Source organism: Eptesicus fuscus, chromosome 13, assembly GCF_027574615.1.
Source record: "Eptesicus fuscus isolate TK198812 chromosome 13, DD_ASM_mEF_20220401, whole genome shotgun sequence".
Classification (NCBI taxonomy): domain Eukaryota; kingdom Metazoa; phylum Chordata; class Mammalia; order Chiroptera; family Vespertilionidae; genus Eptesicus; species Eptesicus fuscus.
This window is the reverse complement of record NC_072485.1, coordinates 63619242-63636197: the sequence shown is the minus strand read 5'-3', so window position 1 is coordinate 63636197 and position 16956 is coordinate 63619242.

Here is a 16956-nt window from a genome sequence, read left to right as displayed (position 1 = left end):
TGTCTCTCCAGGTGTGAACTGAAGATCAGTAGCAATGGTCTGTGTGATGGTTATAAAAATATGTCCCCCCATGGCCCTGGCTAGTGTGGCTCAGTTGGCTGAGCATTGTCCCATGCACCAAAAAGTCACCGGTTTGGTTCCCGGTCAGGGCACATACCTAGGTTGCAGGTTCAATCCCTGGTCGGGGTGTGTGTGAGAGGCAGCCGATCCATGTTTCTCTCTCACATGGATGTTTCTCTATCTTTCTCTCCCTCTCCCTTCCTCTTTCTAAAATCAATGGAAACATATCCTCAGGTGAGAAGTTGAAAAAATGTTCCCAAGTGGGTTGCTTTTCTTACTGTCAAGGGGTGGGGCTTAGTTCCTCTCACTTCCAGTGAACACAGCAAAAAGGATGGTACGTCGCTCCCGGGATTATGTGTAAAGAGACTGTGGCTCCCATCTCAGGGAAGCCACACCCCGAGAAGCCCTGTGGAGAGCCCCACGTGGTGGGGCACCGAGACCGCCTGCCAACAGCGACTGGCACCAGTGAGCCTGGAGTCCCTTCCCAGACTGCAGCCCACCTGCCAGCTTGCCTGTCACTTCCTGAGAAAGTCCACGCCAGAATCACCCAGCTACGCTGCTCCCAGACTCCTGCCCTGGGGGACTGAACCTGCAACCGTGTGAGATGATAAATATTTGTTGCTTTGTACTGCTCAGTTTTGGGGTAATCTGCAACAACAGATAACATGGTATCATCTGGGAGCTTCTTAGACATGCAGACCTCAAGCCTCACCCCAGATGTACTGAACCGGAAGCTGCAGTTCAGCAGGCTCCCTGGGTGATGCGCATTGCCTGTGAAGTCTGAGAAGCATTGCTCTAGGCCACCCTGTCCTCACTCACATAGAGAGGTATAAATACATATGTATCTCCCAAGGCAGGTCTTTTAAGCCTTCAGCACATCTGGTGTCTTTCCTCTTTTCTCTGTCTTTCTCACTCCACCCAGCAGCCCTGTTGCTTGGTTTGCTGAGCATCCTTCCTCTGTTCCAGAGCCAGCACGTGACAGGTGCCGCCCGGCACCAAAATCTCCATAGTGGTTTACGGGAAACAACTCAAGAGAGTGCTTTGGATGGGACCCCAGGGAGAGTCCCGGGGGCCAGCTAGCGCACACATTGGGAACAGTCCCCCAGGGATATGAGGTCACAACATAAAAGTGTGAGTTTGAGTCATGTCTTTGATATGGGGCCAAGTCACCTCTAGGGATCTCTGGCTTTGGGGAGTTCTTGGTAACATCAAAGGCCAAGTCAACGTGTTGGGGAGGGGTATGGGGGAGAGGGTAGAAGGGGGCGTTTTGATTTCAAGTTATGAACATAGGTTCACCAAGAGAACCCACATTCGGATGATTGTTTTATGTCGTTGTTTGCGATGTGCGCCTGCTCTGGGTTTGGGGGCACAGGTACTTCCTGGAGGACTGGAACGGGCTGAGTCAATCTCCAGTTTCTGGCCAATCTCCATTGTGAACTTTTTAACTACAACCAAATGGAACTATTTTCCATTCTGCAGAAACATTGTGGGTTTCCCACCTAGACCTTTGAACACACTCCTCCCTCTGCTTGCAGTCTCCTCCTCCTTTTCATACGGATAACTTCTACTCATCCTTCAATTCCTGGCTAAAAGCTCACCTCCTCTGGGAAGCCCCCTGAGATTCCTCCAGCAGGGCCGGGTGTCCCTCCTCTGGTGTAGTCCTTCCTCATACTGTTCATCACTCTGCAATTGAGGATTTACTTCTTTCTCCTTCTAGGCTGGAGACGCTATGAGGGGCTGGGTCTCATTCATTGTTCCCTTTGTCAGAGTGTCTGGCACAGGGTAAGTGCCTCGTATTTATTTGTTGAACAAATGTTATCAATGAATATTCTCTGTGCCTAGAACGGTGCCTGGCTCTTGGCAGGCGTTTTATAAAGGTTTGTGAAATGAACTGGTGTCTTCTGATCGTTTCTCTGGAGAAGTTAGAAGGGTGGTGGAGCTCTGGAGGGAAGATTCCTGGAGATCCCTGGGAGTGCCTGGGAACTGCTTTGCCTCGGTCCCTCCTGCCTGCACCGGAGCCAACGGCAGCCTCCGCCAGGGCCTGCTTTCCTCACGCTTGTTGCTTCTCTCACTTCGTTTGACGTGATAAATAGAACTGAACTCTCTGGTCTGAGAGGTGCTGCCTTATTGATTCAAAAGCTGGCAACAGTGACCCCAGCACAGAAACATTTCCTGGGGATCAAATAACCGGCTGCTCTCAGCACTCATCAATCTGCAGCCTGGCTACACGTCCACTTACCCTAGGACTTACTACCTGAACCCTAACCCTAAGTCCCCCAGGCCAGGGGATGGCCTGAGTAATTTACTATCATCATGATTTCCCAGGGTTGTAATTTAGAAGGGTTTGCTGTCTGAGGCAAAACAAAAGCAACACTTCGGTTCACTCAGGGTCCTGAGTGCTGCTACGTTCATGGAATGGAAATAATAAGCCCATACCAAAAATGCTTTTTACACAGATTTTCTTATCTGGCTTACATAAAATGTTAGAGATACCATTAATATCTTCAGTTCAAAATACAAGGAAAAAAAGCTCAGAAAAACTCAGAAAAGTTGAATAACTTACTGCAGACTGTCTTCTAACCAGGGCTACAGTACACTCTAGAGCCGTGGTCGGCAAACCGCGGCTCGCGAGCCACATGCGGCTCTTTGGTCCCTTCCAAAGAGTGTGGCTCTTCCACAAAATACCACGGCCTGGGCGAGTCTATTTTGAAGAAGTGGCGTTAGAAGAAGTTTAAGTTTAAAAAATTTGGCTCTCAAAAGAAATTTCAATCGTTGTACTGTTGATATTTGGCTCTGTTGACTAATGAGTTTGCCGACCACTGCTGTAGAGGAAACGGATAAATAGAATGGTAGTAACAGCTGTTACTTTAGTGGTTATCGTGTGCCAGGCACTGCAGTAAGCACTTTCCCTAGGTCAGTGGTCGGCAAACTCATTAGTCAACAGAGCCAAATATCCACAGTACAACGATTGAAATTTCTTTTGAGAGCCAAATTTTTTAAACTTAAACTTCTTCTAACGCCACGTCTTCAAAATAGACTCGCCCAGGCCCTGGTATTTTGTGGAAGAGCCACACTCAAGAGGCCAAAGAGCCGCATTTGGCTCGCGAGCCGCGGTTTGCCGACCACTGCCCTAGGTAACCTGATTAAGTTGTCGCACCCAGCTTGCCGGTTATGTATGATGATTATTCTCACCTGACGCTTGCAGATACCGAAACTTAGAAAAGTTAAATACTTGTCCAGGATTATGAAGCGAGTCAGTGCCTGAAGTCTTTTCTGGTCCACTCAACTCCTGAGCCCGTTCTCCTAGCTCCTACTTGGTGAGCTCCTTCAGGGCGCGGATCACATCTGCTAGCTAGTACCTAGCTCTCTCCTGTGTTCGCGTCCCCAGCAGATGACAGGGAGTAGTACGTACCTTGCTCTTCTGCTTCCAAATCTGACGTTCTTTCTAATTTTCTGTTCTGCCTCAAACGTGAGAAGGCAGATCTGTGCCAGGTGTCAGAAGGTCAGTCAGGCCCATTTCCCACGCACCACCAAGGCTTTGCATCCCCGGAACCTCAGTGAGCTCAACATCAGAATGGCCCTAACCCCAGTCACCGTGTATGAAGTCCTCGCTGCCTGAGCTTCGCTGTTCCAGGCACTCTGTGGGCGCTGAGCAGGTCCCCCTCGCTGTTCCAGGCACTCTGTGGGCGCTGAGCAGGTCCCCCTCGCTGTTCCAGGCACTCTGTGGGCGCTGAGCAGACCCTCCGCACCACCCCGCAAAGGGAGGCCTCACTCCTTCTCAGAAAGCTGAAGCAAGGAGGCTCAGGTCATGCAGTGAGTGGCAGAGCTGAGATGCAACCCATAGTCATGCCCAAAGCCGACTCCACAAGGTAACCGCTCTCTCTTTTTACAACAGCTTTCTTGGGCTATAAGAAACCACACAATCGGCCCACTTAATGCTTGAAACTCACTGGCTTTTAATCTAGTCACTGAGTTGTGCAACTGTCACCACAATTGACTTTAGAACATTTTCATTACCCCGCAGAAGAAACCCCTGACACTTTGGCTATCTCCCACATCAACTCCACCATCCCCCCTTAGCCTTAGGCAACCGCCAATCTGCTTTCCGTCTCTAGTATAGATTTGCCTATTCTGGACACGTCATGTAAGTAGAAGCCTATAATACATAGTCCCTTGGGACTGGCTTCTTTCACTTAGCATGATGTTGTTAAGGTTGTTCTTGGAGCATGTGTCAGTACTTCATTCCTTTTTATTGCCCAATAATATTCCATGGGAGGGATATGCCACGTTTCATTTACCCATTCATCAGGTGATGGACATTTGGGTTGTTTCTGAGGTGACCTCTCCTCCCCACCCTATTTGCCTCCCAGGGATATTCTGCAGAGCAAACACAACTTAGATGAGAAGGCATTTTCAAACTCTAAAGCATTGAACAAGTAGGAGGCAGCAGTGTTTGCCGAGTTGATGGAAACAAAGGAGGGCAAAGTGGTTTATTTGTTTCCAATGCAGTTCTGTGCATCCTGCAGCAGTAGCTGGAAATGGAGTCCTGGAATAAGAGCTGTTTGTGTTCTTATCACTGCTAGTGCCTCCTCAGCATGCCATTCTGTGATAATAGTTTCTATCTTGACTTTTATTTTTTCCCCCCTGTAAAACAAATGACAGCAAGTGGCTCTTTAAGGGAATGGTTTTTATTCCGAGTGATTCAAAAGTCTGGCATCTAACTTTTATGGAAAACAGATATATCTTCTGCCACTAAACTAAGGAATTGTTGACTGGAAATAATCTCACTAAACCAATTAAAAAGAAGTCTTCATGGATCTTTCTCATCAGCAGTTCAGCAATTCATATATCTTTCAGATATCAGAAGGGGCTAGTCATGTGTGTGTTGCTAAGGAGTCCGCTGTGTATATTTTGTAAACACACTTAGATGAATCCAAGAAGAAAACCAGGACAGTTAGGAAACTTACACATCCTCTTTTCATCCTTATCCTGGGGTGAAATGAAACAGAAGCGGGATATTATGTTCTTTCCCCCATCTTAATTTAGCAAACTAGGCGTTGTTTCAACCAAGTCCTACAAAGATTGCATACACTGCACAAATATTCCTCGTACACAACACTCTGGGGTTAAGTTTTTCAGCAGCCAGTCTGAAGGCAGTGTAAAAATATGCCTGTAAAATCTTTCCTGTTTTCATCTAAAGGCTGCCTCCAACTATTTTCAAAGGGGCCTTTACACAATTCAGCAGATTTATTGAGTGCTGCCTGTGTCTGGCAAAGGACATGGAGACAGGCATAGAGAGAGGTACCAGCGGAGCATGAGAAAGGTGATCAGTAAGACAGGAATAAGGACTAGTGTGGGGCAGGGGCAGGGGCAAGGGCAGGGGAAGGGGAGTAGAAAGGGTGGAACAGCAAGTACAAGGACTGAGAGATGTGTAGGAAATACTAACAGCTAATATTTTCTTGTCCAGTCACCACAATTTACTAATAGTACCATAAGCAGGTACCATTATTAACCCCACTTTGAAGATGGGGACTTAGTTGCCCAAGTCATACCCTTGGTAAGTGACAGATTTCAGGCTAAGTTCCTAACCACTGCCCTACACCTCCTCTCAATCCAACAGAAACCAGTCTACTCAGGTTGTTTCATATCAGAAAGTAGACATGATGGCTTTTTACAGGAAAAGGAAGTCCAGTTTTCTCACTGCAAAGTAGATAATTTAGCTCTGAAATCTGAGTGTTGAAAATGAATAGATCAAAGTTTTCACCATTTGAACATTCTTGGGATGACCGTATTGTTTCCATGGCCCTAGGTGAGGCAGGGAAGAGGGTGACTTTTGTGACACTTTCACAACCTCCCCTTCTCAACTACCTTTCCAGTTACCATTTGGCTGCCCTTTACATCTAGGTTGTCCAATGTCCCACACCTGATATTTGTTTCCTTAGGTAGTAGAGGAAGTAGGCTCTAGAGCTGGAAAAGATAGCAAGATGTTATCTGGCTTAACCCTCCCATTTTGCAGATGAGGAAAACTGAGGCCCAGAGGAGTGAATCATCTTAGCTCACAGAGCTGGATAATAGGTCTCCGATGAACTGTTCCTTTTGGAGTGTAACTGTGTTGGTGTTTTTGCGGGGAGGGGAGACCTGAATGGGGCTCACAGAATTCCCCATGCTCTGGGATGAAGACCATTGGTGGTTCTCACGATGATTTAAGTGATGTTCAACAGCATTTCATTCCTCTGTCAATCCTTCTGGTTTAGGTCAGGGAGATAACCTTCATTTGGCCCCGTCTTTAACACCTAACCCTTGGTACTCTCTTTTTAACAGGCAATTAGCCAGCTAGAGTCTAATAACATTGTTTTGTTTTCATTGTATTTATTATTATGCTTCTATTTATGACAAGTAATGTTGACTTTTCATTTACAGCACTGATATAAAGTTTCCCCTAAAATATATCTATTTATGTTTTTAAATTGATCTAAATTGGTAAGCAAATAATAGTGTAGATAGTCCAAAAATAGGATAAAAATCTCCATAATGGTAGGAAAATGATTTAAAAGCAGGAGACATAACTAGAAGCCATTTAAATGGCAAAGAGTAATGATTTGGGGCCCTATTCAGGCCCCGAAGTAGGTATATCTCAAATCACACTGCCTAGTCCCTTGCCGACTTTGAGAAGGGTCATCTCTGTGTGAGGATTAGGGATAGAGTCACATTGATTAATCACGTGGCATCGTCCATCCCTGGCTCCATGATTCTACCATCCCCTAGTCTGCTTCTTCATGGTGTGCCCATTCGTTCCTCTGGCTCTGCACACCTCACTTTCCCCTCCAATACCACAATTACCTCCAAATTGCCTCCTCTTCTCTGTATAGACCTGACACTAAAGGTGGCAGGTGATTCCCAGGGAATTCCGTCACATTGAGGAATGGCGATGCACTGAGGCCTCCTTGACCAGGCTGGGGTGAGAGGACAAATGCTGTGTGGGCAGTGGAAGGGTGCTGGTGGGTGCCCTATGGCTGAGGAACTCGGTGAGCCTTTTGTGGCAAGTCACTCTCTGTCTCCAGGCCTCAGTTTCCTCACCTTGATGGCAGTTGTCCCACCAACCCCGAGAACTCTAAGAAAGGAGGAAGAAGGAGAAAGGACATGCAGAGGGAAGCCGGAATTACCTGACCTGTGAAATGAGAGAGATATGTGTAGTTCATGGGAGGCCCAAACTCATAGGGTTGTTGTGAGTATGAGTTAACAAAGATAATATATGAAAATGCCTTACCATAATACCCAGCACACACGATGTTAGCTCTATTGCCAATGGGACTGCTGAAGAGGCAGCGAGCTCCTAGAGACACGGAAGGACACTGAGGGGCAGCAGGCTTCACCGAAGGCGGACACCCCTTAACCCAGACCAGCCTTTCTGGGCTGGACTGGAGAATGGGCCTATTCCCTTCCTCTGGGGGCAGGGAACTCAGTCAGAAAAATAACACCAGGAGGAGAGTAAGGAGATTGGGGGCCTCTGTGCAGAGACAAGAAATGACAAGGAACCAGTCAAAGGTCAGGAAATCCATTTTTTTTCTCCTTACAGATCTATACGTTTAGAGCCTTGTAAAGGTCACCGTTGTCTTTTTTAAAGTACCTCTAGGATTTACATCCTGAGTAACACTTGGTTTCCTCCATGGTAAACATGAAGATCCAATTAGTTTTCCCTATAATTCAAAGAGATCCGAGAAACAGGGACCTTTCCGGTTGGGAGTCAGTTTGGCTATAAAGTTTCTTGCTACACTATTCTGAGGATGAACTTTAATCCATATCTTATCTCCTGTTTGAAAATGAACATCCCTTCTCTTCTTATCACCATGTTTCTGCTTTCTTTTTCACTGCCCCCTCCACCCCCCTCTTAGGAGCTTGGCCATATTCCTTTTTGGCAATTAGAGTGAATTCTTCATACTTAGTTATTTGCTGCACTCAGTTACCTTAAGAATTTTTCTCTCTGACTTGACTCCAGAAGGCATTTTAAGGTCCTGTCAAAGCAGAATGTTTCTGGAGCCCAAGCTTTCTGGGCCCCGATTCTGAGTCTTTTACTGCGACATGAAATGATCACTGACGGTTTCTCTCTTTTATGGCGTCCCTGACCAGGGATGAAGTCACTGGTGCAGCCGTCTCATGACCCTGTTCACAGAGGCTGCTTCTCAGTCTGGTTTCTCTCTTTCCCTCTGGGTTTACTAATCCATCCTGGTCTTTCTTTCGGGAATACGGGGTGAGGCGGGCAGTGGCCAAGTGCAAACACCCACCAGGTTGGGCTTTCTCCTCAGGCTGGGCTGTGGTGCTGCTGAGCTGTCACGAGCAGGGCTAGCTCTGGTTCCCTGGGGCAAGGAGATACTGGATGTCTTTCACCCCCGTTCAGGGAGGGTGAGAACCAGTAGCATTTTAAGTGCTCCAGGCCCTTCTGAAAGGCAGGACTTAGCTTTGAGTGAGAGATCTGTGTGTGAGCTAAGGGGTTGTGGAGTCTTCTTGGAAATCTGGAGGAATCTTACTTTGCTTTCTTTTGGCAAAAAAAAAAAAAAAAAAGGAAAGAAATAAAGAAAGAAAAAGAAAAGAAAAAGGAGTGAGCTTTTCAACAAGATGGTATCTTGTGATAGATCATTTGGAAGATTTGGCAGGAGACATTGGTCCTCTCTAGCATAATCCCTAGTTAACTGGGGGTTCCTGATAATCATAATAATCAGAATCTACTGAGTGTTTGCTATGAACAGGCCCTGTTAGAGGCACTTTATGTGAATGATCTCATTCAATCTCTGAGACAGATACTATTACCATCTCCATTTCACATACACAGAAACCAAGGCAGGTTAAGGAACATGCCCGAAGTCCCCCAGGGAAAGTGGCAGGGCGCATAACATGTGACAGTTTGACATCATTTTTGTCTCCAGCTTTGAGGAGTGAAGAAAAGGATGAATGACTATGCATTTACCTAATATGGTGGAGATATGGAGGGTGCTTTTGCTTTTGCCTCTTAGAAGATTGCCATTTGTTTTTTCTCTTTGCCTGCCGTCTAACAGTCCAGATAGAAAGTACAGTATATCAAATCAGAACATGTTCTAAAGTTGCAAAGAACAGATCCAACTCAAATGGACTTTAATAAAGGAGATTTATGAGCTCATGTAATGTCAAGTCCAAAACGAGGGTGGCCTAGCACCGCAATGACATCAGCATGGACTTAGATTCTTTCTGTCTTGGTGTTTTGCCTTCGGCGGTGTCTGCTTCTTCTGATGGCTGCCTCATTACTTCATGGTGGCAAAGTGGCTGTCGCGTTCTAGGCTTCATTTGTGAGTCATTGAGGAGGTGAGAGAGCACTTATTTTCCGGCATTCCAAGAAAATATCCAAAGATTCACCTGGTTGGACAACTTAAGTTGCAGCTGACTCTTGAATCACTCCCCATTCAAGGCCAGGGGAGTGGAATTTATTGGCTAACGTAAGCTAACCACCAATGATGATCTCTGGAAATGGGGGCAGAATCTGTTTCCACTGGCTACATGGGATTTACGGGAGACTGGATACCCAAATGAGAATCTGGGAACAGTCAGGAAGGGGAGAGCATAGAATGGTTACTGGGTAAATAATTCATGTCTTTGACTTATTTGAAGGTAAAGCATGCCTTTGATTAAAAGTGATAAAATGCCCAGTGGCTGAAATGGAGGAAATTATTAATCTCACTTTACATGTAACCTGAAGACAGGCCATTCCAGTAGGTTTCGTGGCTCAGTGATGTCCCCAGTGATCTGGGCTTTTTCTCCTTTGTCACAAAAGGCTGCCAGAGCTCCAGGCATTACATTCTCAAGTGTGACACAGACAGGAAGGAAGCAGGAAGGATGGAAACAAAAGGGCTTTCTTCCGATGCATCTTGTCTTTTACTGAGGTAGGAAAATCTTTCCCCCAGTCTCCCAACCATCTGTCTCTTCCATCCAGCTGGCCTAAACTGGATCATATGGCCATTGCTAGCTGCAGATGAGGCTACGAAAGTAAATACCTGGGATTCTCAGTCCCTATAGTGAGAAGCTGGCAAGGAAAAGGTGGATTGGGAATAGCTATGGGTAGACATCCAATCATATCTTGTGTTGGTAATTTTGTGCTAGTGAAATGAAGGCCATGTTTTGCTTAGTGTCCATTATAGAGAATATTACCAGGATCTGGTCTGAGGTCTTTTCAGCAAAACTCAGATTCACAAGCAGTTGGCTTTCATCCATTCTATCTTCAAATACAAAGATCAATATAGCATTAGGTATTCAAGTGTGGACATCAATGAGAGGTTTATCAGAAGCAGATTTTAGGCATCAGCTTACTTCACACTGTCAGCAGTAAATGAATGCCTCACAGCTAATTAAAACTCAGACGTCTAAAGTAGGCTTATAAAAATGGGAAATTCTAATACAGACTGTTAAATAACCTGGTTTGTTTTTTCTAGATGGCAAAAATATTTCTCCACTAATTAATTGCCTAATCTTCAGGGCTATACTCTCAGTCTCAAAGAACATTACAACTATCCTATCACTCAATAAATTGCTGCTAGTATCAGCGAAACATTTTTGGCTTGAGGATCGGCGCAACAAGGCCAAGAAAGTGACTCAATAGATTAGAGAAACGGTAGAGTGAAAGATGCTGAGAACAATCTGATTACACACACATACATCCATTATGTTTTCAGTTTCGAACTATTCCAACTTTAGACATTTTTTTTCTCTCCTGACTTCCTTTGAAAAATGACATGAGCAAATTTTTCACTGCTGTTGGAACCAGACTTTGTTAGAAGAAAGAGGCCAATACCCGGGGAAACTGTGACAAATGAATCTGTTCGGAGGAAAGAACAACTTAAAACATTCAGAGAGTTAAGGATCCAGGAGTAATTGCAGTTTGGCTGGGCAGGGCCAATGTGGACTTACATTTAGTACTGACTCACAACCAACATTTCATGGTGCTTTAGCATTTATGAGGCATTTTTACTTATACTGCCAATTGGCCCAGGCTCTAATAAATCTCCGCTAGAGCATATTTGGTACCTACAATTATACTGGGATGTAACAGGTATTATTTTTGGCAGTCCAGCTGTTTATTCCCCATCTTCCCTTTTCTGGCAGCTGACTCAGGCCTGGCCAATCACAACACCCATTCCCTGGAACCCATGGAGGACCAATCAGGGTCTTCCTCGGGAATTTTGATGGATAGCCAATGTAGTTACCCACCCACCCCATGCTAGAAGGCTGGATGGTAAGACAGGAGCTGTAGAGGAGAACAATGGAGTTGGAGAGAGCTTAGCAACACTTTTGGACCCAGGATCAATCTACCTGAAGCCAGACCCCACGGGATGTCCTAGTTAGGTGAACCCAAAAGTTCTGTTTCTGGCTGAGCTAGTTTGGGTTGAGTATCTGTCACGAGTAAAGCGTCTTGATTGATACCACCATTTATACAAGCTACAAATCAGGTTCAGCTTGAATTGAGCCTCTTTGATTAAAGCCTTTGCTGGATCACTCTCCCCACTGACCCTTCCTTTTCCAGTAGCCATGTACTCCCCGATTGTACCAAACAATGGGCACAATGTTGAATGCAATGGCAATATTCTCTGATTTTTTCAAATATATTTTCAGTTGTATTGAAAGTCCTGTGAGAAAGGATAATACAGCTCCCAACTAATAAACAGGAGTTAAGAAAGTTGTAAGTTATTTGGTTAGAACTCCAGAGAAGTAAAGTAAGCGATTGTTAAGTTCCCAAGCTAGCTCAAAGAAAGCCCATTTTAGGAAAATGTATACAATGGCAGCGAATAATAGAGGAGTCGTACAGAAAACTATTGCTTAGAAGAAAGTAAGTCTGATTTGAGAAAACAAGGAGGTAGAAACAGAATTTTCTGGACTATCTGGAGGAGCTTTCGAGTTGTGTTGGTCTTCCTTTATAAAAATTAGTTTTAACTTTTACCAAACTTATACATTCACATGGTTTAAAGAGGTGAATAGTTCACAAAAAATAGCAGTTTGCAAACCACTCTGCCTCCTCAATTTTCTTCCTCTTGGAGGCAAATGCTTTTAAATCTTTTAGTTGTTTATTTGGGGGGCATTTAGCACTAACACATATGTCTAAGCCACTTTTTGATTTTTTTTAAAGGCATTATCTTAATTTTCACTAAGGCATATAAGAATTTAGCTTCCATCCTCACCCTGGTACACATTGCTCACACCCTCATCTTCTTGATGCAATTCTATCATAATTTTGGTCAGATCAATATTTAGTGTTCACATTAGTATCAGTAGATACATGAAATTCATTGCTGAGCCATATACCAAGATTACTTTTCCTTTCTATCACAACTTAAAGTTTTCCCAGAAATAATAATTATCTCATATTTTGTTTGTTTGCTTGGGTTTTTATGTAATTACTAGTAGCCCTGCCCACGAATCTGTGCACCAGTAGCTCGCCAGTAGCTCACTGCCGCCCTCCTGTAGTTCCCCTGCCCCCTCCCCTCCGTTTCCCCCTCATAGCTTGCTGCCCTGCCCTCTTGTAGCTCCCTCCGAGCCACACCGCCCCCCCCATAGCTTGCTGCCCTGCCCCCTCCTATAGCTCTCTGCTGCCCTCTTGTAGCTTGCTGTTCCACCCTCCCGTCTGTCTCCCCCCCCCCCACTCCACCCCCCTTTTCTGCTGATCCGTGATCTGATCGTTACGTGGTCGGTCATTACGCTTCACGGCATAACGACCATTTGCATATTACATCTTTATTATATAGGATTCATTGAGCTTCAAGTTCTCTCCTAGTTGGCTACATATCTTCTCAATAAGTTAAAAAAACAACATTATGTTATCTATCTACTTCATCTTTTTGGAGACATCGCTCCAATCAGAATGGTTGTTCTCTGAGCCTACTGCACAGCTGCTATCCTGGGATCTCCCTTCATTGTTATCCTGGGATTCCATTTGCCTTGCTCATGAATTGGCTTTCTTGATTTCTGAATCCCAACTTTCCTTTTTCTTGCTTCCCTCCCTCATTTTGGTGGCATGACTTCTTCTCTAGTAGCTTTTATTTTCTTTTGATAATCATGACATAAAATTTACCATTTTAACCACTTTTAAGTGTACAGTTCAGTGGCATTAAGTACATTCACATTATTGTGCAACCATCACTACTATCCACCTCCAGAACTTTTTCATCACTCCAAACTGAAACTCTGTAACCATTCAACAACTCCCCATGCTCGCCTCCCCTCAGCCCCTGGCAACCACTGTTCTACTTTCTGTCTCCATGTATTTGACTATTCTAGGTCCCTCATATAAGTGAAATCATGTGATATTTATCCTTCCTCTAGTAGCTTCTTCTTAAGAAAGGGTATAGAAGAGATATAATTCTTAAGAGCATGCATATCTAAAGATATCTTTATTTACTTTCCCATTTACTGATAACTTGGCCTAATTTATAATTCTGGGTTGGATATACTTTTGCATTTAATGTAAAGGCACTGATCCTGTGTGCTTTATCAGTTAGGATCATGGACTCTGGAACTAGACTTGCCTGGTTCAAATCCCAACTCTACCATTTATTAACTGTGTCATATTGGGAAGTTACTTTGTTCCTTTGTACCTCAGATTTCTCATCTGTAAAATGGAGATAATGATAGTACCTAATTCAGAGGGTTGTTGTGAGGATCATTTGTGAACATAGGACAACATAATACAGTACTATTAAAGTTGACCTTACATATGAGCTACTATTGCCTTCTAACTTTTAGTGTTGCTCTTGAGTAGTCTGAAGTTGTTTCAATTCTTGACCCTTTTTAGGTCAACCATTCCTTTTTCTTTAGAAGTAGTTAAAATCTATTTGTACCAATATTCTGAAAATTCCTATTGATATTCTTTTATGTAGGCTTAATTTCAACCATTGTTCTGGACACTTAGGAGCTCCTTTCATCAGGAAACTCATGTCATTTAATTTGGAGAAATCCTATAATTAATTTACTCATTTATTTAATGATAACCTCCTATCTATTATTTTTTTAGTCCTATCTTTCTGGAACTGTTATCATATAGTTGATCTGGTCCATCTTTTATTTTCATCTATGCCTTTTATCCCTTAGTTTTTTTTTCATAATGGGGTGGGCAAAGTAAGTTTATAGTTGTTCACATGGAATATAATAAATCTCTCTATATAAAAGGCTAATATGCGCCAAAACCGGTTTGGCTCAGTGGATAGAGCGTCGGCCTGCGGACTGAAAGGTCCCAGGTTTGATTCCGGTCAAGGGCATGTACATTTGTTGCGGGCACATCCCCGGTAGCGGGTGTGCAAGAGGCAGCTGGTCGATGTTTCTCTCTCATCGATGTTTCTAGCTCTCTGTCCCTCTCCCTTCCTCTCTGTAAAAAATCAATAAAATTTATTAAAAAACAATAATTAAAAGACTAATATGCTAAGTGTCCCTCCAACCTGCCTGACCTTTCGCTATGACACACACTGACCACCAGGGGGCAGACACTCAATGCAGGAGCTGCTGTGACGTGCACTGGTCATTTACAAAGAAACGGCACTGTGGACCTGGTGCTGACAAAGCAACACTCAGCTTCCCCCAAGTGGGACACAGGTCTTACCACCACCCTGGAGCGACAGCCCACCAAATTGCAGCCAATGCTGCCAAGACTCCATGGTGCAAAATGCGGCCCACAGCCCAGCCCAGCCCGGAAACAGTTTCTGTGGGTGCCGGGTAAGATTGTCACGTAGCGACTGGCCTCCTTGAAGTTTCTTCAGCCCAGGAACACGACTTGCTTTATAGCCAGGTGCAAACATTTTACCCTTTAACCAAATGTCTGTGAAGTGTTTTCCTGTGCCTCATCTCATTTGATCCTCACAGAAGCCCTAGAGTAGGTAGATAGGAGACTCGGTGGAATCCTATTTTCTTGCCATTAGCCAGAAAATGAGATTAAAAAGTTTAGAAACTTGACCCGATGGAAAAGAAGTAAGAAATGGTGGACCTTGAAAATGACTTCAGGTTTTCTCACTGAGCAGAATATAGTCAAACACTGCTGCAGTTAAATATTTTACCTTTGTTCTCCTTGGGGGATCTACAATAATAATCTGCTTTGTGTTGATATTTACTGCTGTGTTGCTGACAATTACCTGAAAGAGAAGTTGGGGTGCCTCACTGGACTGGTAAAAGTTTAGCTAAATCAGAAAGCACGTCTAATTAAGCAAGTTTATTCTATATATATAAAAGGCTAAGTTGACTCGCACATGCCCAATACATAAAAAGCTCTCGCTGGCGCCAATTGCATGCGTGTGTTTCCATTTGTCATTGTCGATCGTGAATTTGGTTGACACTTCTATTATAGAGAAAGGGCGAATAGTGATATTAAAACATTTCTTCTAACTAATTTCCTTTCAATGTGCACGAATCCGTGTACTGGGCCACTTAGTAATTAATAAGTAATAATACAAGAATAAACTGTTTCACATACTAACAACAGTAAACCCTCTTTTACCCAACCCTGTATTTAATGTCCAAGGACTCTTGCCTTGTTCTCATTTTCTTTTCCTTTTTAATAGCCTGTTCTTGTTTCATGTATGCATATTTTCCTTTATCTCTCTGAGATTTTTAGTGAAAAATCGACAACAACCCTGGTTTTCTTCTCCCTTTATAGCCTTGTTTTTTCTGTTTACTCTTACGACATATTTAACATTAGAATCTTTCTCCTAACATCTGGTGATTCCTGGTATCTGCCAAGTGGGGCAGAAAAAACCGGACTAGAAGTTTTGTGTGTGTTGGATAGGGCTTGTCCGCCACGGGCTTTGCTCCGGGGTGATCTTGTTTGCTCTCATCAGGAGCCCCTCCTGTCACTATCTTTTCTCTTCAGCTGGCCAGAGTCACCAGAGAAGAATCTTGCAATCTCCTCTTTGGAGAGTGTGTGTCAGGCTTCCAGCCTGCAGGGGAAGAGGGCTTGGGCAGTATTTAAATTTTCATTGGATCCTCTTGTTTTTAATGTACTTATCCTCTCCACAGAATCAACCTTCACTGTTTTTCTGGGGTGGGGAATAGTCACCCAGATGTAATGAGTTGGGGAGGATATCTAATTGCTTCCTGCTAAAGCTAGCTCTCTTTTCTGCCCTGTTTCCCAGTTTTTACAGTGCAAAGTAGGATTCTTTCCAGTCTTCACTATCACCAGCTTAGGAGTCTGCTTTCTTGGCTCTTCTGTCAGTTACTACTGGACTTTTTAAAATTTTTTTAACAAGAAGGGAAACAGTTGTAACAACACTTTTTGAAGCTTGTTAAAAGGCAGCTCTCAGGGCCTCTTTCCTCTTAATCTAACTCAGCAGCTATGGTGTAGGCCCTCAATCCTGGACCTATAACAAGGATCCCTTGGGAATCTGAGTAGGTGGTCCAGGGACCACAATTTGGGAAACTGGCTTAGACAGCGTTTTGCCAGAAATTATCATGGTTGCTTGAATCTGGAAATTTCTCTGAAATTCCCTTGTTCCCTTGTTACTGGCCGTTGGGGTTAAGGCTGGGGTTAAGGCTGAGAGCACTTTTCCCACAAACAGGGAACCTACCCAGCTGTGCTGACTCACTTTGGGGTGTATTTTATGGGGCCTCATGTGTCAGGCAAACGTTTGGGATGGTAGGGCTTTCTAAAAGCCTTCTTGTCTGCCTGGCGGGTGTGGCTCAGTGGTTGAGCCTTGACCCCTGCACCAAGAGGTCCCGGGTTAATTCCCCATCAGGGCATGTATGTGGCAGGTGTGTTTCTCTCATGGATGTTTCTCTCTCTCTCTCTCTCTCCCTCTCTCTCTCTCTCTCTCTCTCTCCCTTCCTCTCTCTGAAGTAATGAAAAACATATATTTCAATTAAAAACCTTCTCATCTGGATGGCTCTTTCCTGAGGTTTCTTGAA